The following is a 10268-nucleotide window of genomic DNA, read 5'->3' as shown; positions in this document are numbered from 1 at the left end:
TTTGCCTTTTCATACTGTTCATGGAGTTCTGAAGGCAAGAATACTGAAGTGGTTTGCATTCCCTTCTCCAGCAGACCATGTTTTGTCAGCACTCTCCACCATGACCCATCCATCATGAGTTGCCCGACATGGCATGACTCATAGTTTTGTTGAGTTAGACAAGCCTGTGGCCCATGTGATCAGACTGGTTAGTTTTCCATTATTGTGGTTTTCAGTCTGTCTGCCCTCTGATGGAGAAGGGTAAGAAGCTTATGGAAGTTTCCTGATGGGAGAGACTGACTGAGAGGGACAATGGGTCTTGTTCTGATGGGCGGGGCCATCCTCAGTTCAGTTCAGTCACTCAGTTGTGTCCGACTCTTTGCAACTCCATGGACTGCAGCATGCCAGGCCTCCTTGTCCATCATCAACTCCGAGAGTTTACTCAAACTCATGTCCATTGAGTCTATGATGCCATCTGACAATCTCATCCTCTGTTTTCCCCTTCTCCTTCATCCTTCAGTCCTTCCCAGCATCAGGGTCTTTTCAAAGGTGTCAACTCTTTGCATCAGATGGCCAAAATATTGGAGTTTCAGCTTCAACATCAGTCCTTCCAATGAAGGGCCACTCTCAGTAAATCTTTAATTCAATTTTATGTTGAAGTGCGGGGCTGTATCCCCTCCCTGTTGTTTGACCTGAGGCCAAACTATGGTGGAGGTAATAAAGATAATGGCGACCTTCTTCAAAATGTCCCATGCAGGCACTACCACACTCAGTGTCCCCAACCCTGCAGCAGTCCACTGCCGACCCACACCTCAGCCAAAGACTCCTGGACACTCACAGGCAAGTGTGGGTCACTCTCTTGTGGGGTCTCTGCTCCTTTCTCCTGGGTCCTAGTGTGCACAAGGTTCTGCTTGTGCCCTCCAAGAGTCTGTTTCCCCAGTCCTGTGTAAATTCTGGTGGCTCTATGGTGGGTTAATGGCGACCTCTTCCAAGAGGGCTTGTGCCATACCCATGTCTACTGCACCCAGAGCCTCTGCCCGCGTAGCAGTCTACTGCTGATCCATACCTCCTCAGGAGACAGCCAAACATAGTTCTGTTTCAGTCTCTGTGGGGTCTCTGGGTCCTGGTGCGCACAAGGTATGTTTGAGCCCTCTGAGCATCTCTGGTGTGTATGGAGTTTGATTCTAAATGCGATTTCACCTCTCCTACCATCCTACTGGGGCTTCTCCTTTGCGCCTGGACATGGGATATCTCCTCAAAGTCGCTCCGGCACCGCATAGTTGCTGCTCCAGCGCCTACCACTTACAGGGGCTTCTCTGCCCTTGGATGTGGGTATCTCCTCACAGCCACTGCAGTGTCAAGCAGCAGATGTGGGGTATCTCCTCAGTCGCTCCAGCGCCATGCTTTAACTCCTTTAGCCTTATTTAAATTCATTTTGTTTCTAGCAATGAATTGCACTGATCTAATTATTTACTGTGTGACAATTTTCATGTATATCTTGTACTTATGGTGACTATATTTTCCAAACTAAAAATCAGAGCAAATTTGAAAATTTGGGTAGACTATTTGAAACTGGCAGTGCCCTGAAAAACAGATTCTTATTCCTCTCTGTGTCCCTCACCTATTCAATATTGGTTCCTAGTGATAATACCTATCAGGAGTGTTATGAGGGGGTTCCTATAATAGAATGAGATGGAGAATAGTTAAATAAAATAAGCTTTAAGGTATAATTTTTGATAACTGTGACAACAGATAATATGGTACAAGAAACAAAAGTTCTGATTGAAAGGTGAACAAAAATCTGGCAAGGCCTTGTAAACCTAGTCCTGCCTTGTCAGTTAAATTAATCCTTATCAAAAATAAGAGCTGAAAGTTATCCAAATCAGTCTTTTTGACTGACTTAGAGCATCTCTGTGTAGACTCCTCCATGCTTAATTCTGTGTTACTTCAAGTGAAAACTAGCTTACAATGCTTAGCAGAACCAAAACTTCCTGAGTCTCCAACTTTTGGAGAAGTGTGTATTCTATGTCTGTTGTGAGCCTAGCCACAAACTGGGCATTGTGGGAGGCAGAAAGAAATGTAGAACTTTGTTCATGATCTAGAAACATGGTTAACATGATTAACATGTTAATCATTAACATGGTTAATTTGATATTATTTTCCCACAAAAGTACCACCCACCTTTCTCTGCCCCTTTATCTTCCTCATTCTTCTGCTTAGATTTCTATAACAACAAGCCTCTATACTTCCAGGCTGTTCTCAAATATAAATTTTACTGTCTAGCCAGAAGTTTTGTTCTAAAGCACAGATGTGATTCTGTCACTCCTTAGTTTACAAATCCTCAGTAGCTACCCATTGGGGTTGACCATATAGGATTAATACCTAACACTGAGGATTGTATTCAAGGCCCTGCACAGTCAGAACCTAACCTACATTAGGTTCAACTTTTACTATTACTCTCATATACCAGCTTTACTCACATTCCCTATTTCTTGAATACCCCAGTGGCTCAGTGGTAATCCTTTACCTTTACCATGGAAATCCTCCCATGGACAGAGGAGCCTGATGGGCTATAGTCCATGGGGTCGCAAAGAGTTGGAAACGACTGGGCATATACACATACATATACTAGCTTTACTCACACTCACTATTTGTTGGATATGGCACATTCTAACATACTAGTATGTTATCTCATATATTTTACTCTTTTGCTAAAATGTCCTTTATATCATTTGCCACCTGAAAATATTCTAATTGCTCTTCATGCAATAATTCTCCATGAAGTTTATTCCAAAACTCTCAAGGAGAATTAATTGCTCACTTTGCACTTTCATAGCTGGGGAAGATAAGTTGTATTTATGACCAGCTTTGTTTGTAAGCAGTTGAAAATGTCTTTGTGCTGTAATTTGAATCCTGTTGGGAAGGTCTCCTTTGTTGGCAATCTGAAGAATTTAAGGATTAGTAGAAATCTTAATATTGGTTGGTCCAAATCCTTTCATACAAGTGAGTGTCCTCCAAGGTCCAGAAAGGTGAAATGATTTGTTCAAGTTCACACAGTCAGTACTAAGGCCTTAAGGGGTAAATTAGTGGCAGGTTCTCATCCTAACCCTTTCCCACTTACATCACATTGCTTCTTGTGATAGACCAAAGTTCTTTTTTAGAATTGCCAATTTAGTCATATATTCTTTTGGGGTTTATCATTGCCTTCTCTCTGTTTCTTTTAAAATATAGTATCCCATGAAGGCATAACATCTGAAGTATCCAGAACTTCAATATAAATACATTTTCACAAGTCTGTTCTCTGTGTTTGTGTCTTTATTCCTTCCAGTGGGGAAAGGAGAGGGTGGGATGGATTGAGAGAGTAGCACCATGTGTAAAATAGATAGCTAGTGGGAAGTTGCTGTATAACACAGGGAGCTCAGCCTGGTGCTCTGTGATGACCTAGAGGGATGAGATAGGGGATAAAGTGGGAGGGAGGCTTAGGAGGAGGAATATATGTATACTTATAACTGTTTTATGTTGTTGAATGGTAGAAACAAACACAACATTGTAAAGCTAGTATCCTCCAATTAAAAAAATAAATACATTTCCTCTGCAACAGAAGGCACTAGCAATAGCATGAGAGTGATAGGATAAAATGTAATATAGGAAAGGCAATTTGCACTAAATTTCTAATTGTGATCCTGAATCACTTTCCCCCTGAGAAACCAGAGAATAAATAGAGGCACAGGAAGATTACAGGACCTTAAGGGTAGCTCAGACAGTAAAATATCTGCCTGCAATTCAGGAGACCCAGCTTCGATCCCTGGGTTGGGAATATCCCCTGGAGAAGGAAATGGCAACCAACTCCAGTATTCTTGCTTGGAGAATTTCATGGACAGAGGGAACTGGCAGGCTACAGTCCATGGGGTCACAGAGAATCAGACACGACTAAGCGAATAACACACACACATCAGTTCAGTTCACTCGTTCAGTCGCTCAGTCGGACTCTGTGACCCCATGAATTGCAGCACGCCAGGCCTCCCTGCCCATCACCAACTCCCGGAGTTTACTCAAACTCATGCCCATCGAGTCAGTGATGCCATCCAGCCATCTCATCCTCTGTCATCCCCTTCTCCTCCTGCCCCCAATCCTTCCCAGCATCAGGGTCTTTTCCAATGAGTCAACTCTTCACATGAGGTGGCCAAAGTTTCAGCTTCAGCATCAGTCCTTCCAATGAACACCCAGGACTGATATTGAGGATGGACTGGTTGGATCTCCTTGCAGTCCAAGGGACTCTCAGGTGTCTTCTCCAACACCACAGTTCAAAAGCATTAATTTTTCAGTGCTCAGCTTTCTTCACAGTCCAGCTCTCACATCCATACATGACCACTGGAAAAACAAAGCCTTGACTAGATGGACCTTTGTTGGCAATGTAATGTCTCTGCTTTTTAATATGCTATATAGGTTGGTCATAACTTTCTTTCCAAGGAGTAAGCGTCCTTTAATTTCATGGCTGCAATCACCATCTGCAGTGATTTTGGAACCCCCCAAAATAAAGTGAGCCACTGTTTCCCCATCTATTTCCCATGAAGAGATGGGACCAGATGCCATGATCTTAGTTTTCTGAATGTTGAGCTTTAAGCCAACTTTTTCACTCTCCTCTTTCACTTTCATCAAGAGGCTTTTTAGTTCTCTTCGTTTTCTGCCATAAGGATGGTGTCATCTGCATATCTGAGATTATTGATATTTCTCCCGGCAATCTTGATTCCAGCTTGTGCTTCCTCCAGCCCAGCGTTTCTCATGGTGTACTCTGCATATAAGTTAAGCAAGCAGGGTGACAATATACAGCCTTGACGAACTCCTTTTCCTCTTTGGAACCACTCTGTTGTTCCATGTCCAGTTCTAACTGTTGCCTCCTGACCTGAATATAGGTTTCTCAATAGGTGGGTCAGGTGGCCTAGTATTCCGATCTCTTTCAGAATTTTTCACAGTTTATTGTGATCCACACAGTCAAAAGCTTTGGCATAGTCAATAAAGCAGAAATAGATGTTTTTCTGGAACTCTCTTGCTTTTTCAATGATCCAGCGGATGTTGGCAATTTGATCTCTGGTTCCTCTGCCTTTTCTAAAACCAGCTTGAACATCTGGAAGTTCACGGTTCATATATTGCTGAAGCCTGGCTTGGAGAACTTTGAGCATTATTTTACTAGTTTGTGAGATGAGTGCAATTGTGCAGTAGTTTGAGCATTGGGGCTAAATGTAATGTTTTTCAGCAGCTCCTTAATTTTGCTGTCCTGGAAATGTCCTATTGACTCTGGTATTGTGATGGCACTGGGAAGCTCAGGTAAGGCTAAGTTCTATCCTGTTTTTAAACAGATATCAACAAATTGGGGAAATTTCAAGAGAGTTATTGAAAAATAACTGGGATCATTCAAGTGGATTCTGAACTTCCTAAAGGAAAGGGGCAGCTTGAATCTCTAGGGATAGTGAGACTGATTAACGTCTGAGCGAGAGAAGGAGACTATGATAATAGCCTACAAATGTGAGACACAGAACAGTCATTTGGAGTGATACCGGGAGAGAAAAGTAAGATTAATGATATTAAATTGACAAGGAGTGGTAGAATATATGCTGACAAAGTAGAAAATATCTTACTAGACAAAACCAATGAATCATGCCATCGTTTTTTCAGGGGAGGAGGTAGAAGATCTATAACTTGAAAAATGCCTGAGGACATAAAGTAAGATAGTATTGGGAACAAACATGAAGAGTTCTAGCTTGTGTGACAAGATGGATGTTTTCTAGGGTAGACTGTCAGTTCTCAGGAAGTCTGAGAACATTTGCTCCACAATCTTTTGGATATTATGGAAATAGCCTCTGAAGTGGGAGGTAGAAGGTGAATACGAGGTGAGGGATATTGATAGACATTATTTTGGGGCCAAATTTTTTCCACATCTTGAGGTACAGTAGCTAGCAATGGTGACTATTAACAAAGGATTGCCCAGATCTTGATGTATTGCTTCTTTAATTTTAGATTTCAAGATTTTTTTTCCCTTTGCCTATATTTTCAGAAGTTTACTTATGATGTGTCTTGGCATGCATTTCTTTAGATTTATCCTCTTTGGGATTTACTTAGCTTCTTGATTCTAAGGTTTTATATCTTTCAACAAATTTGAGAGATTTTCAGCTGCACTCTCTCCTTTTCTGAGATTCAGTGTTACAAATGTTGGATCTTTTGATCTTATCTTACAAGCTCCTGAGACTCTATTCTTTTTTTCCCCCTGACTATTTCTTCTGTTGTTCAGGTTGCATAAATTCTATTCATATGTTCTCAAATTCACTGATTTTATCTTCTGTTATCTACAATTGACTATTTTTTTCCATTTATTTTTATTAGTTGGAGGCTAATTACTACAATTGACTATTGAGCCCATTCATAAGTTAAAAAAATCTGTTATTGTATGTTCTAGTTCCATAGTTTCCATTTGGTTTTTATTATAACTTCTCTTTCTTTGCTAATATTTTCTATGTCTTCATGTATTTCAAAAGAATTTGTAATGCTTACTGAATTCTTTTTTTTTGTTTAAAATTCTTGTTGCTTTAATTTTACATAGGATAATTCCAATAATGAATAATCTGATTGATTTTGATGCCATCTATTGACTCTTTTTTAAAGTTCAGATTGTGGGGGGGCGGCCCTAAGATGGCAGAGGAATAGGACGGGGAGACCACTTTCTCCCCCACAAATTCATCAAAAGAACATTTGAGCACTGAGCAAATTCCACAGAACAACTTCTGAATGCTGGCAGAGGACATCAGGCACCCAGAAAAGCAGCCCATTGTCTTCAAAAGGAGGTAGGACAAAATATAAAAGACAAAAAGAGAGACAAAAGATGCAGGGACGGAGATCCATCCCCGGGAAGGGAGTCTTAAAAAAGAGAGAAGTCTCCAAACACCAGGAAACACTCTCTCCTGCGGGTCTGTAGTGAGCCTTGGAATCTCAGAGGGCAAAATAACCAGGAGGAAAAATAAATAAATGATCAAAACCGACAGATTATGTGCCTAAAAGCAACTCCCAGCAGTGCAACAGCCCAGACGCTCACATCCCCCACTAGCAAGTGGGGGAGGGACAGGGAGGATCAGGTGGCATTGCTTAGGATAAGGACTGGGCCTGAATGCCCTGAGGGCAATCTGAGGGAACCAACTTGAGAAAACAACCCAGACTGTGGGACAGCTATCCCGCGAAAAGCCTTAACCAGTGCCAGGCATGCTCACAGAACAAAGGACTGAGCAGAGCTAGCTGGCTGCAGACCAGCCCATCCCCCGCCGGAGACAGGCAGGTGAGGGCTGCCAGAGCCAGAAGTGGGCAATCTCGGCCCCAGAAAGGCATCCTATACCAAATTGCAAGCAGACTTCTCTGCTAACCAAGACTCCTTGGGATTCTGGACGATTGACATTTGCCAGGAGGGTCACAGCCAGAGACCAGCTCCCCAGTATAGACACACAGCACACCTAAGAAGGCACGCCCATTGTACACCCAGAAAACCGAGTGCCTGGAACAGGGGAGGGGATAAGCCACAGCCTTCAACTGGGGGCCACTATGCGTGCCAAGCACCTGGTCACCTCAGCTTCTTGGACCTGGAACGGGTGCAAAATGCAGGCCCAACCAAGTCTGCACGTTTGTGGAGTACCCGAGAACCTGAACCTGAGCAGCTAGACCTGGGAAGTACATGTAAAACAGGGCCTGTTCCCAGCAGAGCAACCTAGAGTCTGAGCAGTGTAGACTGGGAAAGCACACACGCCATGAGCGGGGGCAAACCCAGTGTGGCTGAATCACTGTGAGCACACGCCAGTGATAGTTGTTTGCAGTGTTCCTCCCTCCCCAAAGCACGACTGAACAAGCGAGCCTAAAAAAAAAAGGCAACCACCACTGCCCCCCTTGTGGCAGGGTGGAAATTAGACACTGAAGAGACCAGCAAACAGAAGCTAAAATAAACAGACAGAACTGCTTTGGAAGTGACAGGTGCAATAGATTAAAACCCTGTAGTTAGCCCCAACTACGTAGGAAGGGGCCTATAGTCCTTGAGAAGTACAAGCCAGACCAAGGAACTATCTGAAGATGAAATGTCCCCACACTGTCCGCAACAGCTCTAGAGAAAGTCTTAGATATATTTTTACTACTATCATTTTTTAAATTAAAAAAATTTTTTTTTACTTTTTTTTATTTTTTAAGTCCCCATTACTCCTTTAATTTTCAGTTTTTATAACCTACTATTACCTTGCAGCTCCTCACTCTGGGCCACACAGTCGCAACTTCAGCATTTGCGCCCTGCTCCGTCTGATCTTTCCTCACTGCACATCCTTCTCGGGCTGCCAGGTGCTGTACCCCGAGTCCCGGGTCCGAGCCCATATTTAAAGGCTTCCACCTGAGAAGGCGGAGGATTCATTCCCTGGGAGCCAAGCCCTACCAGACTCTGCCCTCGGTTTCTGTGAAGCAACAGGAGCTGATGTAGAAGAGGTGGCAACAGCCATTGGAATGGACCAGAGAATTGGAAATAAGTTTCTGAAAGTCAGTGTTGGTTTTGGTGGAAGTTGCTTTCAAAAGGACATTCTGAATTTGGTTTATCTCTGTGAAGCTCTAAATTTGCCTGAAGTAGCTCATTATTGGCAGCAGGTTATAGACATGAATGACTACCAGAGAAGGAGGTTTGCTTACCGGATCACAGACAGTCTGTTTAATACAGTGACAGATAAGAAGATAACTATTTTGGGGTTTGCTTTCAAAAAGGACACTGGTGATACAAGAGAGTCATCTAGTATATATATTATTAACAAATACTTGATGGATAAAGGCACATACCTCCATATATATGATCCAAAATTACCAAGGGAACAAATAGTTGTGGATCTTTCTCATCCAGGATTTCAAAGGATGACCAAGTGGCCCGGCTTGTGACCATCTCCAAGGATCCCTATGAAGCTTGTGATGGTGCCCATGCTGTTGTTATTTGCACTGAGTGGGACATGTTTAAGGAACTGGATTATGAATGCATTCATAAAAAAATGCTGAAACCAGCTTTTATCTTTGATGGACTACGTGTCCTGGAAGGGCTCCACAATGAACTACAAACCACTGGCTTCCAGATTGAAACAATTGGCAAGAAGGTGTCTTCAAAGAGAATTCCACATGCTCCTTCTGGTGAAATTCCAATATTTAGTCTTCAGGATATGCCCAACGAGAAATCCAGAGTATAGACATTGCCATTTTTATTTGTAACTTTTTTGGTACTTCAAGATAGCAAATACCTATGTGATATTAAATGATAAATGAACCAAGTACTTTTAAGGAAACAAAACGATTTTTTAATAATCAAATTTATACTAGCTATATGGGAATTAGCATATCTGGTTATTATGAAACTAGAATTTTTTACATATTTTTATAATATTGTTACCTCAGTGATTGGATGAGTAGCAAATAATCATGTTGATTTTTTTTTTAAAATTAGTTGGAGGCTAATTACTTCACAACATTGCAGTGGATTTTGTCATACATTGACATGAATCAGCCATGGAGTTACATGTATTCCCCAATCCGATGTTGGTTTTAATGGTGTCAATTTTTGTAAAATTAAACTTCAAACACTTTTTACTTTATAAAATATCTTTAGGCAGCACTTCAATATCGAATGGTAACGGGAGTGGCACTCCTCAGTTTTTCTGATCAGTGGTTTATCTCCTTGTCATTAAGTATGTATTTTCACTGCTGGAGTAGGAAGTGATGACTCACTCGAGTAGTCTTGCCTGGAAAATCCCATGGATGAAGGAGCCTGGTAGGCTGCAGTCCATGGGGTCGCGAAGAGTTGGACACAAATGAGCGACTTCACTTGCACTTTTCACTTTCATGCACTGGAGAAGGAAATGGCAACCCACTCCAGTGTTCTTGCCTGGAGAATCCCAGGGACAGCAGAGCCTGGTGGGTTGCTGTCTATGGGGTCGCAAAGAGTCAGACACGACTGAAGTGACTTAGCAGCATTACCTTGCAAAAACAAACAAAAAAAGACCCTATTTTTAAAACAAACTTCATATATATATATATATATTGCAATTTCTGTGACATTTCTTTGTTGTTGTTTGTTTGTTTTTTACTTTTTAAAATATTATATTTTAGGGAACCTAACCTCTACTCAAGATTTTTAATCTTTGCTTTTCGGTATTTGTTATCAACTTTGTACATTTAAGAACCCAATCTTCAGTACCCATTTTGACTTGGGAGCGGGATCACTGGCCTGATTGACTCTCCTTTTT

General features: G+C 41.9%; 1 pseudogene; it reads left to right on the top strand.

Moving 5' to 3' along the window:
- Positions 1–705: 705 nt before the first annotated feature.
- Positions 706–9215, top strand: LOC136154525 (UDP-glucose 6-dehydrogenase pseudogene; annotated as a pseudogene).
- The last annotated feature ends 1053 nt before the right edge of the window (positions 9216–10268 follow it).

The sequence above is a fragment of the Muntiacus reevesi genome, chromosome X (assembly GCF_963930625.1).
Source record: "Muntiacus reevesi chromosome X, mMunRee1.1, whole genome shotgun sequence".
Classification (NCBI taxonomy): domain Eukaryota; kingdom Metazoa; phylum Chordata; class Mammalia; order Artiodactyla; family Cervidae; genus Muntiacus; species Muntiacus reevesi.
This window is presented reverse-complemented; position numbering and strand designations above follow the sequence as displayed.